The following is a 15907-nucleotide window of genomic DNA, read 5'->3' as shown; positions in this document are numbered from 1 at the left end:
TTTTGTAAGATAGTTATTGTCTTTATCATTTAGGCCACTTTGCTCTGGATTCCTGTTAACGTGCATCAAAAGCATCCTATTGGCTACAGAGAACTTCTTAAAACCCCCAACTCTGTGTAGGATAAATGTAAAACCAGAGAGAAATTTTTATTATTGTAAGAGCTGAGACTAGAATTTCTTCTAGGAGAAAAATGGATTTGTTTGGGAAAATACTTCGAGAACTATTAGGGTACGAAGTGGCACTTGGGAGATTGATCAGCTGGAAAAGAGGTGTCAGAGCAGGGACTGGTCTGTAGTAAAAGAGAAAAGAGATTCTGGACACTCAGAAGGAAAACATGCCAGGAACAGGAGGGAGGAGCCAACGAGAAGGGAAATGAAGTGGCCCCTCTCCCTCCGCTAAGTTCACAAATACACCCTGTGCATGGATTTCTCACAGATACCAATAAAAGGGTGAACTGTGTGTGCAGGTGGACACGGGCATTTGGTAAAGTCCAGAAATGGAAGCATCATAAGAAGTCACAGTAGTAGGCTCAGCACCTGTAGCTCAAGCGGCTAAGGCGCCTCCACCAGAGCTGGAGGGTTCGAATCCAGCCCAGGCCTGCCAAACAACAATGACAACTACAACCAAAAAAATGGCCGGGCGTTGTGGCAGGTGCCTGTAGTCCCAGCTACTTGGGAGGTTGAGGCAAGAAACTCACTTAAGCCCAGGAGTTGCAGGTTGCTGTGAGCTGTGATGCCATAGCACTATCAAAAAAAAAAAAAAAAAAGTCACAGTAGACTTGGGGAGTGCTTTAGACTTCCCCAAACTGTGGAATTTGAGATTGGGAGCAATCTTTTCCAGAAGTCAAATACTAAGGAGTTCCTGGCTGACAACTGAGCTACAGGGGCAAGTTTGTCACTCCATATGAAGAAAAGGTCAAAGGCTTGATCAAAGCTTCTCTGGATTGCAGCTTATCAGTAGAGGTTCAAAAATTCCAGAAAGTATGAAGGAAAAAAGCAAAGAAAATAAATAACTGATCCAATGTCCTGCATTTGAAAAATGGAGTATCCCTGAGAGGTGGAGTAGCTGGATCTACTAATGCCCCAAGTATAGGGTCATTCCCACAGAACCAGCGTTGAAGACCCTCATGCTTGCTCCAGGAGATGCCCCACCAACTTCCTTTAGACCCGCATGTTGAGGGGCATGAAACAATTGGTGCTTACCACTTGGTTACTGCATTTGCCACCCAGAAGCCCCCCTGTGGCCTACCATTGGGTCACATCCTCCACCCTGCCAAGTGGGGGGACCCAATCTTGGGCCCCAGCCCCTCCCACTTGTCCTGCTGTAAGGACCCTTCCTTGGCATCAGCACCTCATCTATGAACCCACCATGGCCATCTCCCATCATACCTCATCTCTCCCTGGACTGGGGCAGCAGCCTCTACTTTGGCTGTCTTGCATCTGGCCTCAACCACACTAAACCATTGCACAGAAAGATGCCTGGTGAGCTTCTCGAAACACCATTTTGATCAGATTATCAACTCGGTCCAAATATCTTTCTTGAGTGTTATCCTCATTGCTTATAAAGTAAAATCCAAGTCCCTCCATGGGACAGCCAAGACCCTATACAATCCTGGCACCACTTCCTATTCTACCTTCATCTCTGCTCACCCTACATGAACCCTACATCACCCCGTGCTCAAGTCACACCTAAATGACCTGTTCTTCTATTATAGCGTCCTGCATGTTCTAATCCTCCTATCTTTTCTCAGTCTGTTCTTTCCATGCTTCCCTCTCTGTACTCACTGAAATCCCATACATTCTTCACAATTCAAAACAATACCACCTCCTCCATGAAGTCTTCCAGGTACCTTAGTTGGAAGTGACTGCTCATTTCTCTCTGGCTCTTAGAGCTTAGCCTGCATGACACTGCCCCCAAACCATGATCATTATCACCACACTGCCACCACTTCCATTTCTTAGGGAAAAGGGCAGGGGAACCCCACCTTTTCAGTATTTAATTTCTATACATGAACTCAGAAGCTTTTGGCCATTTGCAGACTTGCCATTTCCAGGAATTGCATAGGTTGAATGGTTACCATTTTGTTTGTTTATTTTTCTATTTCTTTGTTTGGTTGTTTTTGAGGGGGAGTCTTGCTCTGTCATCCTAGCTGGAGTGCAGTGGCACAATCATAGCTCACTTGGAACCTCAAATTCCTGGGCAAGAGCAATGCTCCTGTCTCAAACTTCCAATGCGTTGGGATTACAGGTGTTTGTTAATGCACCAAACATAATGGTTACCATTTAATTCCACTAAAATCCCGTCAATAACCAGGGCTTTATTGAAACTCCTGGCAATAGTGATAAATTACTATTATGGGTTTAATTTTGTCCCCCTCTGAAATTGCTATGTTGCTAGTTATCTCAGAATGTGACTTTATTTGGAAATAGGGTTTTATAGATGTAATTAGTTAAGCTGAAGTCATTAGGATGGCCTCTAATCCAATATAGCTGGTGTCCTTATGGAAAAAAGAAATTTAGACACAGACACACATGAGGAAAGCACAGTGTAAAGAGAGTGCAGAGTAAATGCCATCTCCAAACCAAGAAGAGAGTTCTGGAACACATCCCTCCTTCACGGCCCTTAGAAGGGACCAACCGTGGGGACACCTTCCTTCTAACCTGTAGATTGACCGTGAGGCGGTGAATTTCTGTTGTTAAAGCCACCAAGTTTGTAGTACTTTGCTACAGCAGCCACAGGAAAATGACATACTTTAAATGTTGTCACTATAAATCATGCGCACTTATTTCAGTTACCCTTACGACTTCAGCGAGTTAGGTACTTTTATTTATCCTCTGAAAGGTTAAGAGGCTGGCCATTATTGAAACTCTGCTGTTTGACTCTGACATCCCTGTTCTGTGCTCTGCACCACCCATCACCTCCTCACACAGAGGGATGTCCTTGTGAATAATGCTTCCATGTGTGCTGGGCACAAGGGAGCCATGCCTGGTAGTTAAACTTCCCACGTGGACGTGTTCAGTGGAGGAGAAGGCTTCCTGCTCAGACCACTCAGGACAGATGACACTTGGCAGCTTCTATAAGAGCTGGGGTGGTGGACAGGCTTGTAGGGATGACAGCTGAGGCCCAGCTGGCAGGATAAGGCAAGAAGGTGTGGCCAGTATTGACAGGCCTAGCAGGCTTGGTCACAGTTGCACAGGGTCAGAGCACTGGCCACCAAGGGAAACCCATGAGAATCAAGGGTTAGCAGAACGCAGATGGCAGCTATGTGGGATTGGGCTGGGAAGAAATGGGAGAAAACAGGGCAGACATGCAGAATCTGGGACCACAGAGGCCAGGAAACTGCAACTCAAGGCCAGAGAAAAGTCTCATTTCTCTCTTTTGACTCCAGGCCCTGACTTCCTGCCAGATAGCATGCCAATTGGCTCAGCAGTTGTGCCCCAGCCACTTCCTGAGGGTTTCTCAGCTGCTATCAGCTGGCCACCGTTGCTTCCCAAGTGTCTGGGGTCTCAGATATGCGGTTACTGGCTCACCAGATGCAGCTGAGGCCAGCCTCGGAGAGCTGGTGGCAGGGGCTTGCCTTCCCTCTGAGCTGTACTCACCCGTCTTCCCACCAGGCCGGAGTGGGGCATAAGTAAGCATTTTAAGTGTTGTTAGTTATTCTCATATACATTATGAAAAATAATTTTTCTGGAAAAGGCAAAATTTCAGAGGTTGAGCCTGGAGCAGGGAAGACAAATATGTCCCATCCAGGGCCCAACTCGGATTGATTGGTAATAGCTGCCTACAACACTATGTTGAGAAGGATTCTGAAGAAGCACCTGACTCAGCAGGAAAGAATTCTATGATCAGGGACGCTTGCCAAAAGTGTGGATGTGGGGAGTGGGGCAGAGGTGACACATGATTTTTACTCCCAGCTCGTGGCTTTCCTACTGTTTGTCACCACTCTCTGTATGCATGCCCTGACCCCTGAGCTGTCACCTCCATGGGGCTGGAGCTGAGGCTGACACTTGAGCCAGCTGGGCCTCTTGGCATCATAGCACAGGCACTGGCACACGGCAGGCACCCTTACTTACGTGTTGATCTGTCAGAACTTGTGTAGTTCATCTCAGTTCTCAGATTCCAGAAATGCACATCCTCAGATGGGGCTTCTTTCCACCTCCCCACCCAGGGAAACATTGTAAGTAGCAGCATAATTCTCATAGCCCTTTGGAATAGCAATTTAACAAACAACATCTCAAAAGCCATAAAGAAATTTGTAGGCTTTGACCCTTGCCATATTACTCTAAGGAAACACTTTGAAAGATGGGGACATTCATAAATTCAGTAACATTCAATCCTGTAATTCCTGTGCTGGGCATATACCCAGAAGACCAAAAATCACAACATAACAAAGATATTTGTACCAGAATGTTTATTGCAGCCCAATTCATAATAGCTAAGTCATGGAAAAAGCCCAAGTGCCCATCGATCCACGAATGGATTAATAAATTGTGGTATATGTATACCATGGAATACTATGCAGCCTTAAAGAAAGATGGAGACTTTACCTCTTTCATGTTTACATGGATGGAGCTGGAACATATTCTTCTTAGTAAAGTATCCCAAGAATGGAAGAAAAAATACCCAATGTACACAGCCCTACTATGAAACTAATTTGGGACTCTCACATGAAAGCTATAACCCAGCTACAACTTAACAATAGGGGGAAGTGGGAAAGGGGGGGGAGGGTAGAGGGAGGGGAATCGGTGGGATCACACCTGTGGTGCATATTACAGGGGTATTTGCGAAACTTGATAAATGTAGAATGTAAATGTTTTGGCACAGTAACTGAGATAACGCCAGAAAGGCTATGTTAACCACTGTGATAAAAATGTGTCAAATGGTTTATGAAGTGAGTGTATGATGCCCCATAATCATATCATTGTATACAGTTATGATTTAATAAAAAAAAAATTAAAAAAAAAAAACTTGTAGAGCATGTGAGGGTAGCAGAAGGGGTCACTGTGGAAGGGCACTCATATTCTATCTTGTCAGCAACTGCCTCCTTCCCCGTCCCCTTCTACCCCAGGGGGCCCCAGAAGCTCCACATTCCTGCCCCTCTGTTAGGAAGGTGACCCTTCAGCTTTCCATAAGTCCTCCCCCAACCCTCCCAATGCTCAGCTGAACAAAGAGCCCTCCCCACTTAACACTCTCACCCCACACTCCACAGAAAGTGGTTATTTCTAGCATAATTTTTTTCTTCCTCTCACATATACTATGGAATATTAAATATCTCTTAGAAAAGAAGTTAAATCTCTACATACTGACATGAAAAAAGAGAGATGTCCACAATTTATCATCAAATGAAAACAACCACCACCAGGTTGCGGGACAGTGTATAAAGTGTGAGACCTCCCTTTGCAAGAGGTCTGGCAGGCCATGTGTCAAACCGTTCGCCATAATTACCTGTAGGGAGGAAACAAGATTGGGGCCAGGTTGTGAAAGAGAACAGTTTTTTTTTTTAACTCCACATATATCTGTGTCGTTGGAACTTTTTTTCTAACAATGAAAATATGTTAATTGTGCAAACAGGTACAAAAAAGATGTAGGATCCCCACATGGGAAATGCAGGCCGACCTTGCCTTCTTGAACCTCAGCAAGTTTGCTAGAGACCGGCTGCTTAACCCCAGCTGCCTCCAGAAGCAGGAAAGTGTTGGCCGGCCTACTGTAAGTGGTTGCTCCAGGAGCAGGGCTTAATGCATGTGCATAAAATGCTCTTGCCTCACTGCTGCGTACCAAGCCTTCTCTCTCTCCCCAGTGTGGGCAGCCTCTCTGGGGCTGCCTGCATGCAGTGCACCAGAGTGGCCCAAGCCTGGAATACCACTCTTTGATTGGCAGGACCCCTGCCAGAGACTCTAAGGTTCACATGCTTCCCTTTGACAAGGAGAGGTGAGGGACCCTGCACTGCTGATACCCCTCCTCACCTTCCTCAGTGGCATTAGTCAGGCTTGGCCAAACCACAGCCAGTAATCCTGACTGCAGACTCCTGGCCTCACTTCTATACTGTCCACCCTCAATTCCTTCTTCTTTTGTCCACCATACCTCAACTCATAGGAAGCAAAGGGGATGGGTCACAGGCTGTGGTTTTTTAACCACTTGAATGGATCTGGGGAAGCAATATCCTCCCACGTCAGATGAGAACGTTTTCCTCCTGGTAGAAGAAAATGCCCTGCAGGTTGGTGCTGGTTGTTGGCAGGAGGTCTCACTTCCTTGTCATGTGGATCTCTCTGTAGGGCTGCTGGGGTGTCCCCATACATGGCGGCTGGCTTCCCCCAGAGCCAGTGATCCAAGAGAGATCAAGTCATATCTTTTATGACCCCTCTCAGAGTCACATAGCACATCTACCACCATCTACTCATTAGAAGTCTAGCCCATACTCAAAGGAAGGGAGGGGGAATTCGATTCTACTTTTTGAAGCAAGAATTACCCCCAAATGTGTGGATATACTTTAAAACCACCACCATTACTACTCATCAGGCCTTGTATCTGATGCTAGAGACATAGAAATGAGTCATACAAAATCCCTGTTCTCAAGAAACTTTTTTTTAAATTATTAAATCATAGCTGTGTACGTTAATACGATCATGGGGCACCATACACTGGTTTTATAGACCATTTGACATATTTTCATCACACTGGTTAACATAGCCTTCCTGGCATTTTCTTAGTTATTGTGTTAAGACATTTATATTCTGCATTTGCTAAGTTTCACATGTACCCTTGTAAGATGCACCGCAGGTGTAATTCCACCAATCACCCTCCCTCTGCCCATCCTCCCCCCTCCCTCCTCTCCCTCTTCCCCATATTCTTAGGTTATAACTGGGTTATAGCTTTCATATGAAAGCCATAAATTAGTTTCATAGTAGGGCTGAGTACATTGGATAATTTTTCTTCCATTCTTGAGATACTTTACTAAGAAGACTATGTTCCAGCTCCAACCATGTAAACATGAAAGAGATAAAGTCTTCACCTTTCTTTAAGGCTGCATAATATTCCATGGTGTACATATACCACTATTTATTAATCCATTCGTAGATCAATGGGCACTTGGGCTTTTTCCATGATTTAGCAATTATGAATTGGGCTGCAATAAACATTCTGGCACAAATATCTTTGTTATAATGTGATTTTTGGTCTTCTGTGGATATACCTACTAGAGGAATCATAGGATTGAATGGCAGATCTATTTTTAGATCTCTAAGTGTTCTCCAAACATCTTTCCAAAAGGAATGTATTAATTTGTATTCCCACAAGCAGTGTAGAAGTGTTCCCTTTTCTCCATATCCACGCCAACATCTCTGGTCTTGGGATTTTGTGATATGGGCTAATCTTACTAGAGTTAGATGGTATCTCAAAGTAGTTTTGATTTGCATTTCTCTGATGATTAAGAATAATGAGCATTTTTTCAAATGTCTGTAGGCCGTGCGCCTGTCTTCTTCAAAGAAGTTTCTCTTCAAGTCCCTTGCCCAGCCTGCGATGGAATCACTTGTTCTTTTCTTGCTTATATGTTTGAGTTCTCTGTGGATTCTGGTTATTAAACCTTTATTGGAGACATAACCTGCAAATATCTTCTCCCATTCTGAGGGCTGTTTGCTTGCTTTACTTACTGTGTTCTTGGCTGTGCAAAAGATTTTTAATTTGATCAGGTTCCAGTAGTGTATTTTTGAAGCTGCCTCAATTGCCCGGAGTGTCCTCCTCATAAAATTCTCACCCAGACCGATTTCTTCAAGAGTTTTCCCTGCACTCTCTTCTAGTATTTTTATAGTTTCATGTCTTAAGTTTAAATCTTTAATCCAGTGAGAGTCTATCTTAGTTAATGGTGAAAGGTATGGGTCCAGTTTCAGTCTTCAACAGGTCACCAGCCAGTCCACCCAGCACCATTTGTTAAATAGGGAATCTTTTCTCTACTGAATGTTTTTAATTGGCTTGTCAAAGATCAAATAACAGTAAATACCTGGGTTCATCTCTTGGTTCTCTATTCTGTTCCATACATCTACCTCTCTGTTTTTGCGCCAGTACCATGCTGTTTCTATCACTATCGATTTATAGTATAGTCTGAGTTTCGGTAGCGTGATTCCTCCTGCTTTGTTTTTATTTCTGAGTAATGTCTTGGCTATTTGAGGTTTTTTCTGATTCCATATAAAATGAAGTATTATTTTTTCAAGATCTTTAAAGTATGACAGTGGAGTTTTAATAGGGATTGCATTAAAATTATATATTGCTTTGGGTAATATGGACATTTTAACAATGTTGATTCTTCCCAGCCATGAGCATGGTATGTTTTTCCATTTGTTAACATTTTCAGCTATTTCTTTTCTGAGAGTTTCAGAGTTCTCTTTATAGAGATCTTTCACGTCCTTTGTTAGATAAACTCTCAAATAGTTCATCTTCTTTGGCATTACTGTGAATGGAATAGAGTCCTTAACTATTTTTTCAGCTTGACTGTTGTTGTTATATATAAAGGCTACCAATTTATGAATGTTGATTTTGTAGCCTGAGATGCTGCTGCTGTAAATGTCCCTTCTATACCAATTTTCTTAAGTGTTCTGATCATGAAGGGATGCTGGATATTATCAAAAGCTTTTTCTGCATCAATTGAGAGAATCATATGGTCTTTGTTTTTTAATTTGTTTATGTGCTGAATTATATTTATAGATTTACATATATTGAACCAGCCTTGAGACCCTGAGATAAAACCGACTTGGTCATGATGTATAATTTGTTTGATGTGTTGCTGGATTCTGTTTGTTAGGATCTTGTTGAATATTTTTGCATCTATATTCATTAGTGATATTGGTCTATAAATTTTCTTTTCTTGTTGGGTTTTTTCCTGGTTTGGGGATCAGGGTGATGTATGCTTCATATAATGTGTTGGGTAGTCTTCCTTCTCTTTCTATATTTTGGAAGAGGTTTAGTAATATAGGTACTAGTTCCTCTTTAAAGGTTTGGTAGAATTCTGACGTGAAGCCATCTGGTCCCGGGCTTTTCTTTTTAGAGAGATTTTGTATGGTTGATGCTATTTCAGAACTTGATATGGGCCTGTTCAACATTTCCACTTGATTCTGGCTAAGTCTTGGAAGGTGACATGCTTCCAAGTATTGGTCAATTTCCTTCAGATTTTAATATTTCTGAGAATAAAGTTTCTTGTAATATTCTTTAAGGATTTTTTTGAATTTCTAAGGAGTCTGTTGTTATTTCGCCTTTGTTGTTTCTGATTGATGAAATTAGAGATTTTACTCTTTTTTTCCTGGTTAGGTTAGCCAAAGGTTTATCTATTTTATTGACCTTTTTAAAAAACCAACTTTTTAAGTTATTGATCTGTTGTATAATTCTTTTGTTTTCAATTTCATTTAATTCTGCTCTAATTTGGGTTATTTCTTTTCTTCTACTGGGTTTGGGTTTGGAATGTTCTTCCTTTTCCAGTTGCTTGAGATGTTCCATTGACTTGTTAACTTCCTCTCTTTCCGTTCTCTTGAGGATGGCTCGCAGTGCTACAAATTTCCCTCTTAGGACTGCCTTTGAGGTATCCCATAGGTTCTGCTAATTCGTGTCTTCGTTGTCGTTTTGTTCCAAAAATGTGGCAATTTCCTTCTTAGTCTCATCTATGACCCAGCTATCATTCACCATAAGGTTATTTAACTTCCATGTTTTTGTATGAGTATGCAGATTCCTGTTGTTGCTGAGTTCAACTTTCATTCCATGGTGGTCTGAAAAGATGCGAGGAATAGTTTCTATTCCTTTAAATTTGCTGAGGTTAAACTTGTGACCTAAGATGTGATCGATTTTGGAGTATGTTCCGTGGGCTGATGAGAAGTATGTGTATTCAGTTTTGTTGGGATGAAATGTTCTGTAGATGTCTGCTAAATCCAAATGTTGGATGGTTAGGTTTAAATCTAAACTTTCTTTGCTCAGCTTCTTATTGGAGGATCTATCCAACACTGCCAAAGGAGTGTTGAAATCTCTGACTATTATGGAGCTGGAGGAAATCAAGTTGCTCATGTCTGTTAGAGTTTCTCTTATAAATTGAGGAACATTCTGGTTGGGTACATAAATATTAATAATTGAAATCTCATCATATTGAGTATTACCCCTAACAAATATGAAGTGACCATTCTTATCCTTCCTTACTTTTGTTGGTTTAAAGCCTATTGTATCTGCAAATAGCATTGCAACACCTGCTTTTTTCTTATTACCATTTGCCTGAAATACGGACAACCATTCTTTCACCCTGAGTCTATATTTATCTTTTAAGGTAAGATGTGATTCTTGTATGCAGCAAATATCTGGCCTGGGTTTTTGTATCCACCCAGCCAACCTCTGCCTCTTTAGAGGACAGTTTAAGCCGTTCACATTAATGGAGAATATAGATAAGTCTGGTAAAATTTGGGGTATCGATTTTTTTTATTTTTTTTATTTTCTTTTTTTTTTTTTTGCTGGGGCTGTGTTTGAACCCACCACCTCCGGTATATGAGGCCAGTGCCCTACTCCTTGAGCCACAGGAGCTGCCCCAGTATCAAGTTTTTTGAAAGTCCAGTGGACATTTTTAATTCTTTCACCACTGTGGAAGTTGGAGTTTGATCAAAAGTTTCTGAATGAGTTTACTTTTGTGGTAGAGGATTTGGCTGGTCATTATGGAGGACAGTCTGAGAATATCCTGAAGAGCTAGTTTGGTTATGGCAAATTTCTTCAACATGTGAATGTCATTAAAGTATTTAATTTCTCCATCATAAATGAAACTCAGTTTAGCTGGATACAGGATCCGGGGTTGAAAGTTATATTGTTTTAGGAGATTAAAAGTCAATGACCACCCTCTTCTGGCTTGAAACGTTTCAGCAGAGAGATCTGCAGTCATTCTAATATTCTTCCCTTTGTAGGTAATGGTTTTCTTATGTTTGGCTACTTTCAGAATTTTCTCCTTCATATTAACTTTAGTGAAGTTAATTATGATGTGCCTGGGGGATGTCTTATTCGGGTTGAGTCGTGCTGGGGTTCTGAAACTGTCTGCTATCTGAATTTCAGAATCTCTTGGCATGTCTGGAAAATTCTCTTTCATAATTTCATGGAGAAGGGCCTCTGTGCCTTGTGAAGCCACTTCATCACTTTCAGGGATTCCAATGTGGCAGATTTTAGCCTTCTTCGAATTATCCAAGAGCTCTCTGAGAGAATGATCCATTTTTGCTCTCCATTTCTCTTCCTCTTTGAGAGTTTGGGAGCATTCAAAAGCTTTGTCCTCAATGTCAGAAATCCTTTCTTCTGCTTGCGCCACTCTGTTACTAAGGGATTCTATTGTATTTTTCATATCTTTGAGGACTGCAAATTCTTGCTTCAATGTGTCAAAATCTTTGGTAGTTTTGTCTTTAAATTTGTTAAATTCTTGAGACAACTTTTGAATTTCTCCTTGAATTTCTAATTCCAACGTTTGAATTGCTCCTTGAATTTCTAATTCCAATTTTTCCTCCATTCTATTAATCTTGTTTGTGATCCAAATTCTGAATTTGATTTCTGTCATCTCAGCTATCTGTTTATGAATGGGATCTTCAGTTACATCTGCCATATCTTTCCTTGGGGGGGTTGATCTACTCTGGTTATTCATGTTACCAGAGTTTTTCCACTGATTCCACCCCATGATTATTTTACACCATTTGACTTTTGCCCTGGAGCTTTGCCAAGGACAGATACAGTGCTATGGCCTGAGAAACTTGGGACCTGTTTGGTGTGGTGGGGCTAAGTGGCTCTATCTTGTTTTCAGCTGGTCTCTGTCCAACCCTAGTGAAACAGTTACTCTGGGTTGAAGTCTCAGCTGTGGAGAAATACCAGCAATTAAGTCACCCCACCCCCCCACCCCCCACAGGCAACAATTGGAAAAGGAAAATCAAACCTTCCTACAACCACACACCCAGGGCATTACTTGGATAGTCCTCAGGCGATTGGCTCAGTTCAAAAGGTCTAAATCAATTGTCTCGGTCAGCACCTGTCTCAGGTGGAAGAGTTTAAAAGGTCTCTGGCAACTAGATCACAGGGGTCTGCTGACAACTCAAATATGACTTGCTCTGGTGCACCATGAGGTCAGGAGGACCCACCCAGCAAATAGATTAGTCTAGGAGGTCTTTTTCTCCACCTTTCACCTCTGTCACCCAGTCACTGATAACCCCACAGGGCTATGACCCAGTTGCCGCCAATGAGCAGATACTCGAATTACAAGGAAATCTATGTCTCCTCAGCCAGGCCTCTGATCTCGGCCTCTATCTGGCAGGGGGAGGTGAGGCCTGACAACCTGGGGCGCTTGATGGAGGCTGAGGGGTGTTCACTCAGTTCCAGCCCCGCCCCTGATTGATGTTACTGACAATCAATCAATTACTGACAATCAATCAATCAATCGGTTGTTCTGATTGAACAACTTTGCAGAATTTGTTTCTGTCCCTGCTAAATTCCTGGGGCCTGTGTTTCCATCCCAGATCTGTTGCCACCTCAGAAGATGCCCGGCCTCCTATGGTTGCCCAGAGAGACAGGGGGTGTGACTCCAGAATATCCAGGGGTGAGCCCTATTGTTGCCAAAAATGGCTACTGCTCTGTGCCTTGGGGCAGCTGTAGCAGCCCATATAGCCTATGGCTAGGAGGAGAGAGAGTTATAAGAAATACCTGTATAGCTCAATAATTGAACACCTTGGTGGAAAGAGCATGGAGAGGGATTTAGCTCTCCTAACAAGCATGAGAGCTCATGAGATGAGAGTAGTGGTGAATTGACAGTCTCTACACCTGTGGTGTTGAGAGGCACGAGATCAGCCTTATACTAGGCTGGAGAAGAAGGCAGTCAGGAGTGTTCACATTCTATCACAGACCCGCTTACTCTGACTCTGTCTCCTCTTCTGCCTGCAGAATGCCAGCACGGCATCTCTCTGCTGAAGATTACCAAGCTCTGCTAAAGACTAAGATCTATCTATTCTAAGAAGACTGCTTTACTCTCTCTAAGACGCACACTCTCTCTCTCCAGCTAAAGTAGATAGCCCTCAGGCACCTAACAGACCTGAGCAGGGTAAATTAGCAGTCCACATCTGGAACTTAGTTGAGCTGGGCCTGAGACATGGCCAGTCCTGGGCCCTGACAAGTGGTGTCATGAATGAGATATGACAGGCACCGCCACTCCAGCATGGTTCCCTCTCAGCCAACTGTCCTCTCCTCACTCCCATGCCACAGAATCAGCACTGACCAGCTGCAGTCCAGGCCCAGTCCACACTCCTTGAGAAATCACCCAAGAATCTGGACTCCTCGGGGACAGGCCACCAGACCTCAGAGTGAGAGTGGAGGGGAGTGCTGGGAGCTCAGAATTGCAGGTAGAGAATATACACAGTTTTACACAGTTTTATGCCTGGCAGGAGAGTGCCATGGCACCCTAGTAGGGGAAGTAGGTCCAGTTTTTAGAGGGTCTCTCCCATGGAGTATAATGGGAGGATTTTTGAACTCTGCTCACTTGTTTATGGGGTACTCCAAGCTGTTCTCATGGGGGCGGAGACTCCTATCCGCTTGGTGATGGATTTTGTACTTTTGTTTATATCCTTGGGGGTTGCAGCTCACCTCAGCAGGGTTTATGTGCGTTCTTCAACCTTCTCTCTTGGCGCAGCTCTAATCTGCCAGGTTACTTGCTAAATTTCTATCCTTTAACTCTCCTTCTGGATGGGCGCCTCTGTGGAAAGCTGGCTTTAGTCAGCCATCTTGTCTCCTCAAGAAACTCTTTAGTTGGTTAGGCTCAGTAGCTCACATCTGTAATCCCAACACTCTGGGAGGCCGAGGTGGGGGGAGTGCCTGAGTTCAGGAGTTTAAAACCAGCCTGAGCAAGACAGAGACCCCATTTTTATTGAAAATAGAGGCATTGTGGCAGGTGCTTGTCCTCTCAGCTACTCAGGAGGCTGAGGGAAGAGACTCACTTGAGCCCAAGACTTTGAGGTTGCTGTGAGCTATGACACCATGGCATTCTACTCAGGGCAAGAAAATGAGACTCTGTCTCAAAACAAAAACAAACAAAAAAAAAAAAAGATAGAGAGAGAGAGAAGAAAGAAAGAAACTCTTTAGTTTACCAAAGAAGGTTGATGTTATCCTGGATTACAGTAAACTGGGGGTCACAGAGGAGGAAATTTTCTACGGAGTGAGGGAGGGGAGCAGTGAGAGAGGAATCTCAGGGAGAACCTAAATGTGGGCCTCTGAGCAAGTGGTCTGCTTTCCTGACCTGCAGATGCCCATGAATAAAATTCCATTCCTCAGCATGTTCACAGGCAATCCTCTAGATGAGATTTAGGCCCTGCCAGGAGGACTGATTAAGACAAGAGTTGGAGTGCAAAGTCAAACATGGCTGAGCCCCCCGCTTTGTGCTGTTTCTGGTGACAAGCTCTGCCATGGAGGTGTTTGGTTTTTTGGCAGAACTGGTGACAGCAAGCCCTGTTCACTCCCTGGCTTGTGGGTGTGCAGAGAAAGGGGTGTGTGTGTGTGTGTGTGTGTGTGTGTGTGTATGTGTGTGTGTGTATGTGTGCATGTGGTTGGTGTTAAAAAATTCAAACTTTTGCTATGAGTTTGTGGCCAGTATGACATAATTCTGGGATGGCATGTATGCAAATTGGTGGATGGCATCCTGAGAGTAGAAAATGCTCAGACCTTCCAGAACCCCTTCTAGAGATGGGGGGCTGGGGCAGGGGGTGTGGCCTCAAAGCACGTGAACAGCTTTCCTCACAGCAATCTCCAGTGTCTATTCCTCCTGGCCTCCTCAAATTCAGCTCTTTTTTATCCTTACATGAGTGCGGGTCACCCCTTTGGGAACATTCATAGGTGATCTTACTGGGAAAGTGCAGGGATTTGGGCGCCTTGACTGCAACCAAGAGTTGAACAGGTCCATTTTAACAACCAATTACTCCAAGTTAAAAACCATAAATGCCAACAAAAAACTAATCTGGCCCTTTCCAGTCTTTTATTGTCTGACTCTATCCATACACTCCCACACAATGCTGTCGGCTAAATGGACGTGTCAGTGGATTAATCTAAGAGATAAAGATGGGATCTTTAGAACGTTTACAAACTCAGCAGTTGTCAGGAACCAGCTTTGCTTTGCTACTGTTGCCCATGGTTTCTGGGCTGAGATGTGCAGGTTAGAACAGAGCTCCCCTCCTATCAGTCTGGGCTGCAAAGATGCAGACTTACAATGGGGTTTATAATGCTCTTGGCTTCAAATCTCTCATGCATCACCATCACATACCAGCAGCCGCGGGGTTCTCCCTCTCTCAACACCACTCCAAATGCACACACATACACCCGCACATACCACCCACATGCATACACACACGACCCACATGCACACATACACACACCACCCTAAATACACACACACATCACCCTGCATGCACACATACATACACACACACACACACCACCCGCATGCACACATATACACACGCACGCACCATCCCAGACACTCTTTGGAGCCTGCCATCCCCACATTCCCTTGATAAATATTTATAGCTTAAGAGACAGCGGGCTGGAAAGCACACAACAGCCATGGATCCCACCCACAGTGGGGCTCATTTGGTGTCAGCTTGGCTTGTAAACCTCTCTGAGAACAGGGCAAGGCGTCCTGGGGAAGAAGCTATAAACATGCTTTGCTCGAATGAATGCTAATTGACAGAATCTTGAAACCAGAGACCGATTCAAGGTTCTCTGTGTAGCCCATGAGCTTTTGATCTCCACGTGTGCTGTCTTGATAGAAGACAGGCATGAAGATAAGACAGATTTGACTTATGAAAGATGACTCCTTTAGCAGATAAGTAAAGAAATAGTGTCCAGATGTCCAAAAGAGACCCCTGCATGAGCTTCTGAACATTTTTAAAG

The sequence above is a fragment of the Nycticebus coucang genome, chromosome 14 (assembly GCF_027406575.1).
Source record: "Nycticebus coucang isolate mNycCou1 chromosome 14, mNycCou1.pri, whole genome shotgun sequence".
Classification (NCBI taxonomy): domain Eukaryota; kingdom Metazoa; phylum Chordata; class Mammalia; order Primates; family Lorisidae; genus Nycticebus; species Nycticebus coucang.
The sequence above is the reverse complement of the archived record's forward strand: the minus strand, read 5'-3'. Positions refer to the sequence as shown.